Source organism: Podarcis vaucheri, assembly GCF_965113315.1.
Source record: "Podarcis vaucheri genome assembly, chromosome: 2".
Taxonomy (NCBI): domain Eukaryota; kingdom Metazoa; phylum Chordata; class Lepidosauria; order Squamata; family Lacertidae; genus Podarcis; species Podarcis vaucheri.
Genome location: NC_138760.1, coordinates 121,367,465 through 121,385,637, shown reverse-complemented (window position 1 = coordinate 121,385,637; position 18,173 = coordinate 121,367,465). Strand labels below are relative to the sequence as shown.

Here is an 18,173-nt window from a genome sequence, read left to right as displayed (position 1 = left end):
GGCAACGGGGCTGCTGAGCAAGATCTTCAAATCAACTATAATTAAGCAACCTGAATTTGCCAGTATGTGACTGAATCCCAACCCCAAATAATGACCATCTGAAAACTACCTGGGAGTCTTTTTTCAGCTGAAGAAACCACAAAGATCTGTTTAATTGTGTATACATGGAATGGGAAGCTGTGTTTTGTGGAGCAGTGAATCTGCGGAATTCACTGCCACAAGAATTCACTGCCAAGTCAACTTTAGAAGGCTGTAAGGGGGTGGGTGGGTGGGTGCTAGACAAATTCACAGAGGATAAGACTATCAATGGCTTGCAGCCAAGATGGCGATGCCCTGTCTCCACTGCTGGATACCAGTCACTGTTGGGGGTGTCACAAGTGGGAAGAGCAGCACAAGTCCTACTTGCAGGGTTTCCCATCGAAGCATCCGCTTGGCCACTGTGAGAACAGGTTGCCTGACTAGGTGAGTCGCTGGCCTGGTCCTTACATTCGTAGACCATGCCAGTTGCGTGACAGTCTGCACAGGGGATCTCCTTTTACGTGGAAGCAACAGCTCTGTAGGAGAGAGTGCTTGCGTGTGAAGCAGCTTTTAGTTTATGATGTGTGGAGCCACAACAAGGAGAGAGACAGAGAGAGAGAGAGAAACAGACAGACAGAGAGAGATGGTTCCAGGGGAAAGGATCAATGGATGGAGGCCACATATCACACAGAGAGAAAGAGGGCAGCAAAGTGAAAAGAGATGTGTGTGCGGGAGAGAGAAAGTTTAACATAGATATGAATAAGTGTGTTGGAACAGGAGGACTATGGAGTGATCCGAATCTCTGTGCCAAGATGGTTATCAGAGATTCCCATTATGATCTCATGGCGTTTTGTGTCTGACTGCCTCCGATTCCAAACCAAGCAGAAGCAAAGGAGTGAATGAGTCTATGTGTGTGTGTGTGTTTGTGTGTGAGTGTGTGTGTGAGTGATGCTCACACCCCAGTGCTGTACTGAGCCAGGAAATCCAAAGGCCAACACATTCGCCTCCTCTCTCTCTCTCTCCAGGGCAGGAGAAAGAGTCGCGCAGAGAGAGGGAGTGAAGCAGAGAGAGGCAGCAGACGAGTGGAGCTCTTTGCAGCCCGAGCATCAAACTTTTTGCAAGTAAGGAGGGGATTCCCTGTGGGGCAGCTGGAGCAGGGAAAGTCCTGGGGGAAGTGGTGTTGTGTGCTAAAGATGCCCTGCAGAGCATCTGAGTTTTGAAAAAAATATTTGGGCTTTCCTGAAAGGATCCCCGAGCAGCTACAGTGATAAAGGAAAGCATTGTTTTGCTAATGAGAAAGTTGAGTTTTTAAGAACATGTCATGGTAACAAGAGACTGACAGGCTGGGGAGAGAAGGGAGCAGGTAAGAAAGTTTGATTTTGATAGACAGATGTTCGCTATCCTACATAAAAGTGTCCAAGCAGTAATTTGGTGCAGATGAATGGGAGTGAAATGGGAGAGAAAGAGGGACAGATGGATGGATGGATGGATGGAACGGAAGAGAGATTAAGGGTGGATGAAGGCAGGGAGAGATGAAGCAGTGTTAGAGCAGGCAAGAGAAGGCAGTGCTGTTAGCACACAGGGATGAGTTTAATGCACGAGTTTCAATCCCTCAGGATCTAGTTGCAATCTATAGAGCACAGACAGGTGGCTTTTTAAATAATAAACTATTGTGCTTACTAAAGTCATGATGGCATTGTGAAGAAAATGTGAATTCATTGATGAAAATAAAAAGTACATCGGCTGAGCATAGCCATTGAAGAAGTATCGCAAAGTGTGAATGAACGGAATGATGCTCTAGAGGGACGAAAGGATAATGAATGGTTGCCTCTTATCTATGAAGCTATAATTCCTCTGGTGTCACCGGGCAGCTTGTGAGAATGTTTCCAGGAATCTGTCTTATCTCTAAAGCTATAATTCCTCCAGCGTTGTCAGGTGGCTTATGAGAACATTTTCAGAAAACTGTCAAAGGACAGCTCTTTCAGCTAAGAGAAAGCCACGTGGAATTCAAAACCTACTGAGGTAGCCTGTAGGTCTCTGTGTGGATTTCGCAGTAGATTGGCAAGTGGGGTTGGCTGCCGGCTGTTCAACAATGGCAGCAACAAGAAAGCCAATTTTCCTGCCTTTGTTGAGGTGATGAAATGGAGAAGAATGGTAACCCAAAGTGGACTTTTGTGTGTGCTCAGTTCAGTTCCGGCACTGAACTTTAATTCCCAGGTTAACCATGTGCTCAGAGGCACACAGTTCTTTCACACTATGTCCTTTGCACCTGGCTCTTCTGGATAGATCTTGGGCAGCCTTCGCCCACCTGGTGCCCTCTAGATGTTTTGGACTACAACTCCCATCAGCCCCAGCCAGTGATGGGAGTTGTAGTCCAAAAGCACTGCAATCCAATCTTGTGCTGGCTGGAGTGCACCCGGAGGGCAAAGGCTGAATCTTGGGGTTCAAGTGAGTAGGGTGTGTGTGTGTGTGTGTGTGTGTGTGTGTGTGTGAATCTGTCCATTTAATTTCTGTAATTTTGTATTTTTTTCCAATTAGAAGTTCAGTTCTCTATAGTTCCACCTCAGTTTGCTGCTATTAATATTTCTATAGCAAGTCCTCAGGAAAATTCAGCAGCATTTCTCCCAGTGATACACCTTTTTAAAGCAGAATGTCTATGCAAGCAATTTCCCCCAAACGTTCTTCATTTTGGTACGTTATTTTCACAGTTATATGTAGTTTTATGCACGCTTTACCCCAGCACGTGCATTTCTGTACACATTTATTGGCTGGCAGGACTGCACTGCAAAGTTCGGAGAAGTGTGGATTCTGAAGGATGGTTGGGTTTTGTCTTGGAAAGCGTGGATTAGGTACCTCTACCTTTTGACATGAAGTAAATCAGATTTCTCTCCCATTCATACCAGTGAGAGAAGCCAGCTCTGACAAGGCTGAAGTCTGCCCTAGATATCAGATGCTTGTGTGTGTGTGTTTGTGGACATTGGAGCTGTCTCCTCTCTGAAACCCTGGACAGCTGCTGCCAGTCAGTGTACACAATACTGAGTTAGATGGGCCAGTGGTCCAACAGCATAAGGCAGCTTCTTGTGTTCCTAGTCTCTGGGGAAAGGACCTTAGCTCGGTGGTTAGAGCATCTGCCTAACATGCAGAAAGAAACAGGCTCAACTCCTGCCATCTTCAGGTCTAGGAAAGTTTCCCTGTTTGAAACCCTGGTGAGCTACTTCCTATCAGTGCGGCTTAGATGGACCAATGTAGAAGGCCATTATTCTACATTCCTATCAGTTTCAAGGAAGGGTGATTTTCCAGAGAGGTAGACATCTTAGTCCGTTGCAGCAAAACCAACCAAGAGTCTTGTGGCACCTTAAGTGTGGTGTAGTGGTTAAGAGCAGTAGTCTCCTAATCTGGGGAATCGGGTTCGCATCTCCGCTCCTCCACATGCAGCTGCTGGGTGGCCTTGGGCCAGGCACACCTCTGTGAAGTCTCTCAGCCCCACTCACCTCACAGAGTGTTTGTTGTGGGGGAGGAAGGGAAAGGAGAATGTTAGCCGCTTTGAGACTCCTGAAGGGGAGTGAAAAGCGGGATATCAAATCCAAACTCCTCCTCCTCCTCCTCTTCTTCTTCTTCTTCTTCTTTTTCTTCTTCTTCTTCTTCTTCTTCTTCTTCTTCTTCTTCTTCTTCTTCTTCTTCTTCAAGACTCACAAATGTGGCCTTTGTGGTCCAAGCTCCACCTCACCCAGCTCATGGAATGTGACCCTGTGTTGCAGGCATTTAAGAGGAGGGCGAAAGCAACGAGAAGGGGCAGAGGTAACTGGATGTACTGAATAAAAAAATTCCTTCCAGTAGCACCTTAAAGACCAACTAAGTTAGTTCTTGGTATGAGCTTTCGTGTGCATGCACACTTCTTCAGATACACTGAAACAGAAGTTGCCAGATCCTTCTATATAGTGAGAAGGTGGGGAGGGGTATTACTCAGAAGGGTGGTGGGAATGGGAGATTGGCAGATAGCTGAGATGAGCCTGTTGACGACTCTTAACGACTGTAATAGGTCTTACAGGAAAAGGCAAGGGGTGAGAAGGTGAGAAATGGCTTAGTCATGTGTAATGGGATAAGAATCCAATGTCTTTGTTCAAACCAGGTCTCTCCATGGTTTTAAGTTTGGTAATGAGTTGCAATTCAGCAGCTTCAGGATGTACTGAAGCATAGATAGCAAGGTGGGTGAAGGATAAAGGCTGAGATAAAAGATTCAAAAGAGGATGGGGCTCCTGCTCCTTTAAGAGGGAAACTCGGCAGGTATGCCACTATTAAAGATGCAGGAATCCTGTCCTCTTTTGCATCTGGTGTCCCTAAGAGCAAACTATTGTTTGGGGCACAGAACTGGATAGACTGAGAGTGGGGGGTATATTTATACAATCACCTAAGAGGACATAAAAGTTAAGAGAGGAAGAGAAGGAAGATGTCAGGGAAAGGAAGATATCGACGAAGATGTTAAATGATGCCTAGTTAGATGGAATCATAAGTCTGTAGCCAATGTTAGCCCTACTCAGAGTAGACTCATTTATTTTAATGGGCATAACTAATTCATTATTTCATTGGGTCTACTTTGAGTAGGACTCAGTTGGATACCACCCAAATATCATCTAGTCCAACTCCCCTGCTGATGCAATAAATCTACTGGTAGTTTGGCCACCAAGGTTCTCTGAAAGAAGGAGAGTCTTTATCTCCTTCCAAGTCCATCTCTGTTCCAGAGTTGAATGACTTACATTGTCAGGACATTCTTTCCAAAGTTCAGTCTAAAACCTATTTATTGTTGTTTGAACCAGTTGTTTGGGACGACTGGAAACAGATCTGCCTCATCAGAGAACATGATACAAGATTTATGGCACAAAACGATGTGGTTGCAGGCTTTTTAGGGTTTTTTTAAAGTCAATTCCAGGGATGCAGGTGGCACTGTGGGTTAAATCACAGAGCCTAGGACTTGCAGATCAGAAGGTTGGCGGTTCAAATCCCCACGACGGAGTGAGCTCCCGTTGCTCGGTCCCAGCTCCTGCCAACCCAGCAGTTCAAAAGCACGTCAAAGTGCAAGTAGATAAATAGGGACCGCTCCGGCGGGAAGGTAAACGGCATTTCTGTGTGCTGCTCTGGTTCGCCAGAAGCTGCTTAGTCATGCTGGCCACATGACCCGGAAGCTGTACACCGGCTCCCTCGGCCAATAAAGCGAGATGAGCGCCACAACCCCAGAGTCAGCCACCAGTGGACCTAATGGTCAGGGGTCCCCTTACCTTTAAAGTCAATTCCATCAAGTGGTGGACTGTCTACCAGCTCATGGGAGAAATGCAGTCTGAGAAATGCACACAGGAAGCAGTCCTAGCCAGAAAACTGGAAGAGGACTGGATGATCCTTTACTGATTCCATTTATTTCCTTATATCTCTAGCCTGCCTGCCCGAGGGGGCTTTTGCATGGTTCTCAAGCCCATCCATGCACTGACCAGACCTCCTTAGCTTCAGCAAGGCAGTGGCCTGGCCTGCCTTCAGCATGGGCTCCCTAAGTATAGCAAACTCCTACTGTGCTTTGACATCTGCAATGGTTGGCGTCCATTTGGGCTGGTAGGGTGAAAAGAAGGGAGCTCAGCAGTAGAGGGAGCCAGAACCAACAGCAAGCAGAGGCAACCAATGCTAGTCTTGCCCCCTTCCTCCTCTCTGCTGAGTTCTTCAAGGGCAACACTGATACTAATGCTAACAACAATCTTATTATTTATACCCCTCTCATCTGGATGGGTTGCCCCACCCGCTCTGGGGAAGACTAAGGGGGAGGCTGGTTGTAAGAAAGAAGGCAAGCAGGTGGGGCCTGATTGAAAGCAGAATGAGGCTGGTGGGGCAATGCCCCCTTCGCCTTAATGGACTATCCTCCACTGTTCCACATGCCTCCATTTTGATACTGTTGCAGCCTTCCAGTAGAGCCTTGTTCACATCACTCCACCTAGGAGTCCAGGGACACTCTGATAAGGTGATGGTGCTGGATGTGCTTCTACATCAGGAGAAGGGGACCTCAAGGCCCAGGGGAAGGATATGGCCTTCCAAGATTCTCTGTCCAGACCTTGGGACTCTTCCCAGGCCAGAGCCTTCACTTGCTCTTCTCCTTGAGTGCTTTTGCTTAGACAAGAAATGCCCTTGACTCACGATCATGCCTCTTGCTTGCCTGGAGAGGGGGGGAAATGGATGGATTTTGGCAAGTAGGAGAGGATATAGTAAACTTAATTTATCCCTTCAGTCTCACGTGAGTGAGGTTTAGAGCTTTAGCTGCTCTGAGTTAAAATATTACAGGAATAAAAACAGACTTGAAAGTAGGCTGCTTAGCCTTAAATATACTTAAATATGCCCCTACCGTTTGGGATTCACCCTCTTTCCCTCCTACAAAAATAATCAGATGACAGACTGCGCAGTAAACACAAGAAAATATGTTTACTCACATGTAAGTCTTGCCAGGATTCAGCACTGTGAAGAATACGAGGCCAGCAGTGATACTTACAAGTTGCTTTCTACATACTAAAAGTACTAAGATGGTGTTTGCTCTTGGGAGAGAGCAAATGACACATTGATTTCCATCAGCAGGTAAACGAGAAAAGAGGACGATAGAGGCAAGGAGGAAATAGTAAGGATAAAAATCATTTGCCTAAGAGATATCCTCTCTGGCAATTCAGCTCTCTGTGAGTCTTAACTCCTTTATACACTTGTACAGTGGTACCTCGGGTTAAGTACAGTGGTACCTCAGGTTAAGTACTTAATTCGTTCCAGAGGTCCATTCTTAACCTGAAACTGTTCTTAACCTGAAGCACCACTTTAGCTAATGGGGCCTCCTGCTGCTGCCGTGCCACCGGAGCACAATTTCTGTTCTCATCCTGAAACAAAGTTCTTAACCTGAAGCAATATTTCTGGGTTAGCGGAGTCTGTAACCTGAAGCGTATGTAACCTGAGGTACCACTGTACTTAATTCGTTCCGGAGGTCCGTTCTTAACCTGAAACTGTTCTTAACCTGAAGCACCACTTTAGCTAATGGGTCCTCCTGCTGCCGCTACGCCGCCAGAGCACGATTTCTGTTCTCATCCTGAAGCAAAGTTCTTAACCCAAGGTACTATTTCTGGGTTAGCGGAGTCTGTAACCTGAAGTGTATGTAACCTGAAGCGTATGTAACCTGAGGTACCACTGTACAGTAAACATAAATTGTCATTTTGGCTGCAGATTTTTTCCCACAGGATGGAGAGGTGTTGCCTGTGTTTGTGGGACCCTCTGGCTTTTGTGTTGTTGATATATAGCCAAAGAGTGACATCCTCTGCTCCATCTGCTTTCCCCTCTGTCCTTTCCCACTGGGAGGGACATGCAGAAGGACATGTGCCCTTGGGCCCTTCTTCCCTCTGTGCTGTTATATCTTTGGTCTGATCCAGTCTGATTTCCCCATGGTGGTGGCGGCTGGTAGCAATTGGGACTGATAGGGTGGAAGGCAGGGAGGCCGACAGCAGGTGGCGCCAGAGCCAATGAGAGGCAGAGCCAGCTCATTCTAGTTCTGTCTCCATGGCGAAACTGAGACGAAGGGGTGGGGCATTTGATGCTCATTGGATGACTCTGAGCAAATCGCTCAACCTAACCTTCTTCAGAGGACAGAAACCTAGGGAGCAGCCTTATACCAAGTCAAGTGGTCCATCTAACTCAGCGTTTCTGAACAGACAGACAGATTATTAATTGGGTTTCGGCCAGCAGGGCCTTTCATGATAGATCAGATAGGTCTGACTCTCCATAAGGCAGCTCCTGTGTTCCTATGTAAAACTGTCATAGCAAAAAGTCACAACAGCAGTAGATGATAACACAGACGTCCCAGAACTGGCAAAGGGAATTAACATCTGAGAGGAGAGGTTCTCAAGAGAAGACATTAGAATCATAGAACTGTAGAGTCTGAAGGAACCCAAAGGGTCATTTAATGCAACCTGCCACATTGTCGGAACCACAGCTAAGTAACCGCTGACATTCAACCTCTGTTTAAAAACCTCCAAGAGAGTCCAGTCCACTCCACTGTCAAACAGCTCTTACCATCAACCTGGTTTTGTTTGCAGAAAAGCAGTTTTTTCTTTTTTAAATTTTTATTAACAATTTCAACATAACAAAATTATTCCCCCCATTTTCCCCCTCCCCCACAAACCCTCCCCCCTAAGACTTCCCTCAGCTCCTCTCTTTGATTTCTCAACCTACATTAACTTCTGCATATTGTAAAATTGTACACATCCTTATATTATCTGTCTACTCTGTTAACCCTCAATAAATTCGTGTATGTTTATTCAAAACCTGCCAAGGAGTCCAGCTCATTTTGTTGTCTTTTTAAATAATTTGTGAAAGGCTCCAAGGAAAAGCAGTATTTTCTAACTTAGTGAAGATGTACTTGAAGGAACACTGAAGAAGTGTGCATGCACACAAAAGCTCATACCAGAACAAACTTAGTTGATCTGTAAGGTGCTACTAAAGGTAAAGGTACCACTGCCCGTACGGGCCAGTCGTGTCCGACTCTAGGGTTGTGCGCCCATCTCACTTAAGAGGCCGGGGGCCAGCGCTGTCCGGAGACACTTCCAGGTCACGTGGCCAGTGTGACGAAGCTGCTCTGGCGAGCCAGCACCAGCGCAGCACACAGAAACGCCGATTACCTTCCCGCTATAAAGCGGTTCCTATTTATCTACTTGCACTTAAGGGTGCTTTCGAACTGCTAGGTGGGCAGGAGCTGGGACCGAAAGACGGGAGCTCACCCCGCCGTGGGGATTCGAACTGCCAACCATACGATCAGCAAGTCCTAGGCACTGAGGTTTTACCCACAGCGCCACCCGCGTCCCAAGGTGCTACTAGACAATGTATTATTGTTATTAGTATTGTTGTTGTTGTTGTTGTTGTTGTTGTTGTTGTTGTTGTTGTTATTTTGACTGCGTCAGACCAACACGGCTACTTACCTGAATCTAGAATTGAAGGAACACTGTTTAGGGTATTGTGTTAGGAATTCTGTTACTCACTGGAGGCCTTCATGTGCATGAGAGCATAAGAATAGTTCTGCTGGATCAGGCCAGCAGCACGTTCAGTCCAGCCCCCTGTTCTCACAGTGGCAGTTCTCACAGATATTTACGGGATGCCCAACAGCAGGAATGAACACAATGTTACTCTGGTCTTCCTTCCTGTGGTTTCCAGCAACTGGTATTCAGAAGCATGCAAAGGATGTGAGTCCGCCCCAGATGTTGCTGGACTTCATCTCCCATCAGAACCAACAGCCAGCATGACCAAGGATCAGGGGTGGCGGGAGGCTTTGTCCCAGCAACATCTTGGGGGGACGGCGGTACAGATTTGCCACCCCTGCTTATACTGTGTCACTGATTCACCCGAATCCATGTTGCTTATGTGAGATCCACACAATGTTGTTGTTGTTTAGCCGTTTAGTTGTGTCTGACTCTTCGTGACCCCATGGACCAGAGCACGCCAGGCACTCCTGTCTTCCACTGCCTCCCGCAGTTTGGTCAAACTCATGCTGGTAGCTTCGAGAACACTGCCCAACCATCTTGTCCTCTGTCGTCCCCTTCTCCTTGTGCCCTCCATCTTTCCCAACATCAGGGTCTTTTCCAGGGAGTCTTCTCTTCTCATGAGGTGGCCAAAGTATTGGAGCCTCAGCTTCAGGATCTGTCCTTCTAGTGAGCACTCAGGGCTGATTTCCTTCAGAATGGATCGGTTTGATCTTCTTGCAGTCCATGGGACTCTCAAGAGTCTCCTCCAGCACCATAATTCAAAAGCAACAATTCTTTGGTGATCAGCCTTCTTTATGGTCCAGCTCTCACTTCCATACATCACTACTGGGATCCACACAATATGTGATGTGTTTATTGTCTGGTCCATAAAGTGTGCATTTTAGGGGGCGGGGGTGGAACTCTTTAACAGGAGTCATTAATGGGAAGAATTTCATCCAGCTTTAGTCTCTTAGACTCCATCCTAGGTTTGAATCCTTCCACTTGCTCCTAAATCATGTTGAAGGGCAAGCTGTCATTATGGTCAAATCACGGTGCCGGTGAATGAATGAAGCTGGTGGTTCCATCCTAGCTGGATCGTTGCTGTTTGACTCTTCGCCAGAAGATACTTTTCAGATTTTGTCTTTCCTGTGCTGCCAGGGTTTGAAGGTTGCGTCATCTTCAGTGTAGCCTGACTGGTTCAGGTAAAGGCACTAGGATAAGGACCTGTGATGGGGGAACCTGTGCAGCCCTCCATATTTGTCCCTTGCAGGAGGTTACAACGTGGAGGGCTCTAAAAGAGAATTGGGTGAATATAATGGAAGAGGAGAAGACTCTTGATGGCTACCAGCCAGGGTGGCTTTGCTCTGATGGTCAGAGGCTTCTGAAGACCAGCTTCTGGAAGCCACAGGAGAGGAGAGTTCAGTTGCCCTCAGGTTCTCCATAGGCATCTGTTAGACAGCGGAACGGTCTCCCTTGGGAGGTGGTGGACCTCCTACCATGGAAGTTTATAAGCAGAGGTTGGAAGGCCATCTGTCCTAGAAACTCTAGCTGAGATTCCTGCATTGCAAGGAGTTGGACTAGGTGACCCCCAGGGTCCCTTCCACCTCTGCCATTCTATGATTCAGCGATCTGGGTGGCCTCTGTGAGAACAGGACGCTGGACTGGACGGGCCATTGCCCCGGCAGAGCTCATCCTTACACGCTTTAAAAGCTGTTTGGAGAGATTGAAGTTGGCTTGGCTTAGACGGACTTGCTCCCTGGGGCAGAGTGAGGGCCCGGACCCAATGTTTACACAGAAGTAAGCTCCAGCGGATTCAACTATGCTTATTCCCAGTTAAGCCGTGTCCAAGATATTGCAGTAATGAGGTTCTTTCCCATCGCCGTGAGCCATCAGTGGGGAGGGAGGGCTGGGACAGGCTTCTCCTTTGCCCTTTCCTTGTTTCTTTTTAAAGAAGATTACGAAGCTCTTTGAGGCAGGATTCCTGTTGTCCCAGGACCTGCAGGAGAAGCCCAAGAGATGCATTCCGACCCGATGATCCCGTGCAAAACAAAGGGCAGGGAACCTTCCTTGGCCCATCGCAAAAAAACCTTCAGGCGTGGAGTGGGCACATGCTGTGGGTGGGTGGAGCCAGATTCAGAAGTGGGCAGGGCAACGGATGCTGCTGCTGTGCAGAAGACAACATCCTATCCGTGCAAAGGTCAGGGGTTTCCACACAGACAAACCACATTGCACCTCTCCAACCAAGCAAGAAGTTCAAGGGCACATTCCAGGACTAGAGTGGGGTGTGGCTTGCGGTGTAGTGGCTAGAGAAGAAGAAGAAGAGTTTGGATTTGATATCCCGCTTTATCACTACCCTAAGGAGTCTCAAGGGGATGCGGGTGGCGCTGTGGGTTAAACCACAGAGACTAGGACTTGCTGATCAGAAGGTCGGCAGTTCGAATACCCAAGACAGAGTGAGCTACCGTTGCTCGGTCCCTGCTCCTGCCAACCTAGCAGTTCAAAAGCACGTCAAAGTGCAAGTAGATAAATAGGTACCACTCTGGCGGGAAGGTAAATGGCGTTTCCGTGTGCTGCTCTGGTTCCCCAGAAGCAGCTTAGTCATGCTGGCCACATGACCCGAAAGCTGTACGTCGGCTCCCTCAGCCAATAAAGCGAAATAAGCGCCGCAACCCCAGAGTCGGTCACGACTGGACCTAATGGTCAGGGGTCCCTTTACCTTTTTAAGGAGTCTCAAAGCGGCTAACAATCTCCTTTCCCTTCCTCCCCCACAACAAACACTCTGTGAGGTGAGTGGGGCTGAGAGACTTCAGACAAGTCTGACTAGCCCAAGGTCACCCAGCAGCTGCATGTGGAGGAGCGGGGACGCGAACCCGGTTCACCAGATTACGAGTCCACTGCTCTTAACCACTACATAGTGTTGGACTATGAACCAGGAGACCAGGGTTTGAATCCCCGCTCTGCCACGCAGCTCACCGGGCCAGACACTGCCTCCCAGTCCAAACTACTTCAAATAGAGGCAAGCTCCGGAACTGCCAGGGGTGTCAACATCCTCAGGTACTTCCCTAACTCAGGCCGGCCCACCCATGAGACAAGGTGAGGCGACTGCCTCAGGCTGCAGCAAATCCTGAGGTAGATTTTTCTTCCCCGCTAGTTACTGGTGTAGATCTTCACTCACCCCTTCTTCCCTGCTGGGGAAGTGAGGTGTGCCATTTTGCGGTTCGCGCCAGGTGCCAAAATGTCTGGTGTCAGCCCTGTTCCCTGAGCTGTGTAAAGGTCTTGGGAGAAAGATCCAGCTTGTGCCTATATTTTTGGAGGAGGAACATGGAGGCAGCTCAGCAGCTCATGGACTAGGAGACCTCCCCTGGTCTCCATCCACTTGCCTGGGGCGCAAACAGAGACCGTTGCAAAAGCAAGGCTGAGCTAGGGTGGCGCTCGGAAGAGGAGCCCCGGGGAGGGGGGCATGATTTGTCATGGGTAGCCGATAACCTTGCGCAGAATGAGATGCAGATGCTGCCAAGCCTTGCCAAGAAAGGTTCTAACATAAATAGAAGATATGCAAGAGGAAGTACCATGATTAAAGAGGGGTGTGTTTATCTCCAAATGGGAAACTCCAAGCAACACAGTCAGCTAAGATGAGAAGGGTTCAAACAGAGCTTAACTGGAGCCGGGAGTTGCAGTTGCGGTGGTATTTGCGTTATCCTCTTGGATTGTCGTTTCAGGGCCAGGAGGTTGTGAATAAGCATGTGCAGAGTGTGTTTCTTTCCCGCTGAATAATTCCATCCTCATTCAGCTGAAGTCAAAGGAGAGCGCCTCTGAGCACATGCAGAGCGTGAAATAGCTCCATCCTAGGCATGTCTGCTCAGAACTAAGGCTCATTTAGCTCAATGAGACTTTGGGGTTTATGTTTTAAAGCAGGTGTGTGTGTGTGTGTGTGTGTGTGTGCGCGCGTGCGCGTGCGCGTGTGGCTGCAAATTCCTATGTGAAGTCCAGAAGCCTTTGCTTTTGATATGGAGGAGAACATGCTAGCAGACAGGACATAGGTTGTTTGGGGTCAACGCAAAGGATATTTGGCAAGGATCATGGGTGGTTCTTGTTTCCTTTTCTAAACACAAGCGTTTCCTTCACTCAGGCCCACCCTACAACCGCTCCCTCTCCTCTAAAGGCCTTTTCCCTTTTGGTCCCAGCATGCATTTTGCTGCCTATTGTTTCCACTCTGTAGTGAAGAAAAGGACTTTTGTGCATGCTCAGGTGCCCTCTTTCTACAATTCTCTATATTCTTACACTTATTCTTACACTCTATAGCTCCAAATGCAAGCAAGGGAAGTGGGTTCTGGGGGTGGCCCTTAGCAATGATTTCTAGGCCCCCACTTTCATGGGATTGCTGGAAAGGGCAGTGCCAGGGAGTGACTGACCAGGAAGTCTCTCAGTTTCAGTTTGTCTCAGTTTCTAATTTTTCCAGTGTTAAGTTCATCTCTCCACATTTCCACATCAGTTTGTGATTTATTCGCTAGTTTAAAAAGGCTTCATGATAGTGCAGTTTTCTCCTCCCCCCCTTCAATTTGGCCTAATTCTGTATAGCATTTTCAGAAACTAATTTCACCAAATGCAATGCATCTTGGTATGTTGTTTTCACTCATATACACATCCTCACGCGTGCCTTACCTTGGTATTCATGCATTTTTGTACACATTACTCATTACTTGGCTGGAGACCAGCACTGCAAAATTTGGAGATGAGCCGGTTTCAAAGGAAAGGTGCACCCTGGTTCACTTCTTAAGAAAATAATAATAATAATAATAATAATAATAATAATAATAATAATAATATACCCCGCCCATCTGACTGGGTTTCCCCAGCCACTCTAGGTGGCCCCCAACATCAGCATCATCATCAGAAAAGTTTTATTTATAACCCACCCTCCCCAGCTGGGCTCAGAGCGGTTAACAATAATAAAAGTAACACAATATTCTAAAATCAATTCATTTAAAATCAGTTCAAAATCAAATTAATGACAACCATTGGGCTAGAGTTCTGTTCTATTAAATAATAATAATAATAATAATAATAATAATAATAATAATAATAATAATAATTTATTTATTTATTTATTTATTTATTTATTTATACATACCCCGCCCATCTGGCTGGGTTTCCCCAGCCACTCTGGGCGGCTTCCAACAAAGATTAAAAAGACAATAAAATGTCACACATTAAAAACTTCCCTGAGCAGGGTTGCCTTCAGATGTCTTCTGAATGTCAGGTAGTTGTCAGGTATAGTATTGACCCTCCTCTGTACGTTGATTGTATCCCCAGATTTCTTTCCCGCTCGCATCGGCATGCCTTTAGTACTGCTGTTTTTACAAAGAAATGAATGGAGCGACTGAAAGGCCACCCGAAGCATCCACGGCTTTGAACCGAGGCTTCAGGACATTTTCACAGCTGATCTGAAAAATCACTTTAAGTGCCTTCTGGGAGGCTTTAATGACGTGTCGCCTCTGCGGCAGCTGTCTTACATTACCCTGCTAAAGGCTGCCGCTACGCTGAGAGGGCAGGCCGCAGCAAAATGGTTAGAGCATCTCTATTGCATGCAGAAAGTCCCAGGTTCTGCCCGCCTCCAATAGCATCTCTAGGAACATGTGGTGAAAGGCTCCCTGCTTGAAACCCTGGAGATCTGCTGCCGGTCAGTGTGTACAATACTAAGTGAGATGGAACCATGGTTCTGACTTGGAATAAGGCAGCTTCCTGTGTACCTTCTAGGAAAAGAGAGCTTTACTGAGCGATTCTTGGAGACTCACTACTGAGTGGGCTGTTATGAGAATAAAACAGGAATACAGTGAATCCTCGGTTGTCTGGATTGGGTGGCTCCTGTGGACCAATCAGACTGCTGCATTCTGAATCCTATTGTTCTAGGACCAATCAGACTGCTGCATTCTGAATCCTATTGTTCTAGGACCAATCAGACTGCTGCATTTTGGATCCTATTCAACTCAGTACATAACAGTTCCAGAAACCCGTTCGGCTTCTGAAATGTTCAACAACCAAGGCGCAGCTTCCGATTGGCTGCAGGAGCTTCCTGCACTCAAGTGGAAGCTGCGTCGGACGTTCGGCTTCCAAAAAACGTTCAAAAACCGGAACACTTACTTCCGGGTTTCCGGCGTTTGGGAGCCGAAACGTTCCAAAACGTTTAGGAACCAAGGTTTGATTGTATTGGATAATTCCTCTGTAAGTGTCAGGGGCGGGAGCCTGGAGCAAGTCAGTAATACCTCACACAGGGTCAGTGAATTTAACTGTTTAAAGGAACAAACAGCACAAGAGGCCTGGCCGAGAGCATGCAGCAACTCTTCCCAGTAGGTCTTGTCCCAATGAGGCAGTTGCAGAAACCTAAGATTCCCACCTTCCCACAGTTTCTTTAGTCTTCTCCCCCCCAGGTCCTTCCCAAGCAATCTGAGGCTCTGTAGATGTGCCTTTGCTCCTCCCTCTTCATTCCTTTTCTGGTTCTGGGAGGCCAGAGGGGAGGTCCCCTGGCTTCTTCAGCAGCCTGCCTCATCTCTGCCTCTTGGTCTCCCTTGCTCTTCAGCCTCCTCTCCTGCTTTTGATTCTGGATTGCCCTCTGCCATAGCTTCTTCTTGCTCACTAAACCCTGTTGCCTCTTCAGCTTCTGACCCTCTTCTTCCCAGTCTTCTCCCTCTTCTCCCTCTGACCACTCTGTGTTGTCCCACCACCACTCTCTGGGCTCTGACCCTTCTTCCCTTGGAGTTCCCCACCTGGTGCCTTCCACCCCTCCTCTGACATTGAAGAAGGTTTGGGATACAGAGAAAATAAGTTTTAGATTTAAATTACAACTGCAAAGCAAAAAAACCTCCTGTTTTTATAGTGTCATGGATGGAAAAATCTTTCAGATTCCTCCCCTAGCAGGTGTGCCAACTCCCTAGGGCAGTTTTGGCCCGCCCCAAGTATTTTTGAGGGGGTCAAGCCCCCTCAATATTCAGGGGGTGATCAGCACCGCCCCCTGGCTCCTTGCGGCATCGCACATGTGATGTCAGGGCATTGTATGATGTCACATGCATGACGTCATGATGACTCACAGTGTTGTGCGCAAGATGTAATGACATTGTGCGGCGTTGTGTACGGGCCCCCTCAATCCTCTTAAAAAGATGGTGCCTCTGTCCCCTAGCCTAGACTGTCATGTTTTTCAATCAAATACATTGTCCTTTTCGTTCACAACCTGGAACATTCCGGAAAACATTAAAAATAGAAAAAGAGGGTGCTAGTGCCTGGAGAAGGGGTAGCAAAAGAGCCCTGTACAGTGGTACCTCGGGTTACATATACTTCAGGTTACATACGCTAAAGGTTACAGACTCCACTAACCCAGAAATAATACCTCGGGTTAAGAACTTTGCTTCAGGATGAGAACAGAAATCGTGCTCCGGCAGCGTGGCAGCAGCAGGAGGCCCCATTAGCTAAAGTGGTGCTTCAGGTTAAGAACAGTTTCAGGTTAAGAACAGACCTCCGGAACAAATTAAGTACTTAACCTGAGGTAAGACTGTATTCAATTGTCCGAAATTTGCACTGCTCCAAAATTTGCAATGCAGTCCAGTCAAGTGCACCTTAAAAAAACCCAATGCATATACTGGGGTTAGGTGTGCATCAAAATGCATGTTTGTGAAAATAACATACGGATTTCTGTTATGGTAGGGGAATTGGCTCTGCAGAAAATGAAGTGTGTAGTAAGCAAAATTGCACAGAAGCATATGTGAAGGGAAATCGGCACTGATCTGCTGATGAATTTTTATGAGGACTTTAAAAAAAAAGGCAGCTGAAGTAGAATATGAAGAACTGAATTTAAGATTAGGAAAAAAAAGAATAAAATTGAGGGTCATGTGTACCTGGAACCTCCTGAGACACATACGGGGTCCATGTGGAGGAGTCCTGCCTGTGAGCCAGGGAGGAGGGAAAGAAGCACAGTATCTGTTTGGAGGAGGAGAGGACAGAAGGCTCTTGTGTGTCGGCCTTTGGTTCAGGGCACGGTTCCGACCTCTTCACTTCCCAAGGAAATGGGCCCTGAAAGAGCCTTTCTCTCCACGGACTGCTGTGCATGGAGCCCAGCTGGCAGTCAGAGAGAGAGAGAGAGAGAGAGAGAGAGAGAGAGAGAGAGAATCAGCCTTGAAGGAAGGAAGGTGGCAGCAGCAGGAGATGGAGAGGGCCTTTCACCCTCAGCATTTGGGGTTCATTTTGATTGAGGGTGAAACATGGTTCTTCTCAGACCTAGGTTTCAGCCACAACCACACATGCAAGAGGCAAACTAATGTCAAGAGTCCCCCTGGGCATCTACAGAGTGCCCTTTCCTCAGCACTGAACATCAGAGGAGCCTGCCAGATCAGGCCCATCCGAGTCCAGCATCCTTTTCTCGCCAGGCACCTCTGGGCACCCCCAAGAGGTCGCTGCCCCTTGTTGGAAGGCCTTCAGAGAGGGACAGTCCCCCCTCCCCGGGCAAATAGGCTGTGTTGTCAGGCTGCTCTGACCTCCAGGAAGCGGCGCGTGTCCAGGGCGACGTAAACAGAGAGAAGTCTGCCAGATACCGCTTCTCCCATCGCCTGCAGGAAGAGGCCACATGTGGAAATGTTCTCGTTGATGAGGCTCTTAAAGCGCAGAGGCTCCCTCGCCTTTGTTCTTTGCAGGTCTTGTTGACGTGAATCTGATCTGGAACGGGCTTTTTACTGATGGATGGTTGTGGGAGGAGAGAAGATTCAGGAGATCTGGGGGGTGTTGTGTAAGTCTGTGTGTGAGTATTAGTTCGGCCGGTACCAAGATGGAGTTACTGCTCCCATAGCGGGGAGGGATCCAGACTCCCACTATAGCACCAATTATTGAATTTATTACCCGCCTTTTCTCCATAAGGTCTGCCGATGCTCTTGTGACATAAACAGAGGGAAGCCTCATCGCCTGCAGCTTCATGCTGGGAAAAGCCACACACTGAAATCCACACTTTGGATTTAAAGGCACACAGGCCTTCTCCTGCTTGCCCAGAAAACATGGGTCCAAGTGGTTTTCTGCTTGTCCTGTGCTTTCTAGGTATGGGTCCAGGCAGGTTTGCCTTTGCCCTGCCGCTCCCCCTGCCCCCGGCAACCCATCTTTTAGCAC

At 47.7% G+C, this 18,173-nt stretch overlaps 1 protein-coding gene across 22 annotated transcripts in view; it reads left to right on the top strand.

Moving 5' to 3' along the window:
* The first annotated feature begins 456 nt into the window (after nt 1-456).
* Nucleotides 457-18,173, top strand: part of TNXB (tenascin XB) — a 124,720-nt gene continuing 107,003 nt past the window's right edge. For 4 of the 22 annotated variants that reach the window (XM_082206858.1, XM_082206857.1, XM_082206853.1 and 1 more), the window contains exon 1: nt 469-1,139. The gene's annotated coding sequence lies outside the window, so the exon portion shown is untranslated. Of the gene's footprint in view, nt 1,140-18,173 lie in introns of all 22 variants that reach the window. The other 18 variants (XM_082206860.1, XM_082206859.1, XM_082206845.1 and 15 more) reach the window with 12 other exon arrangements.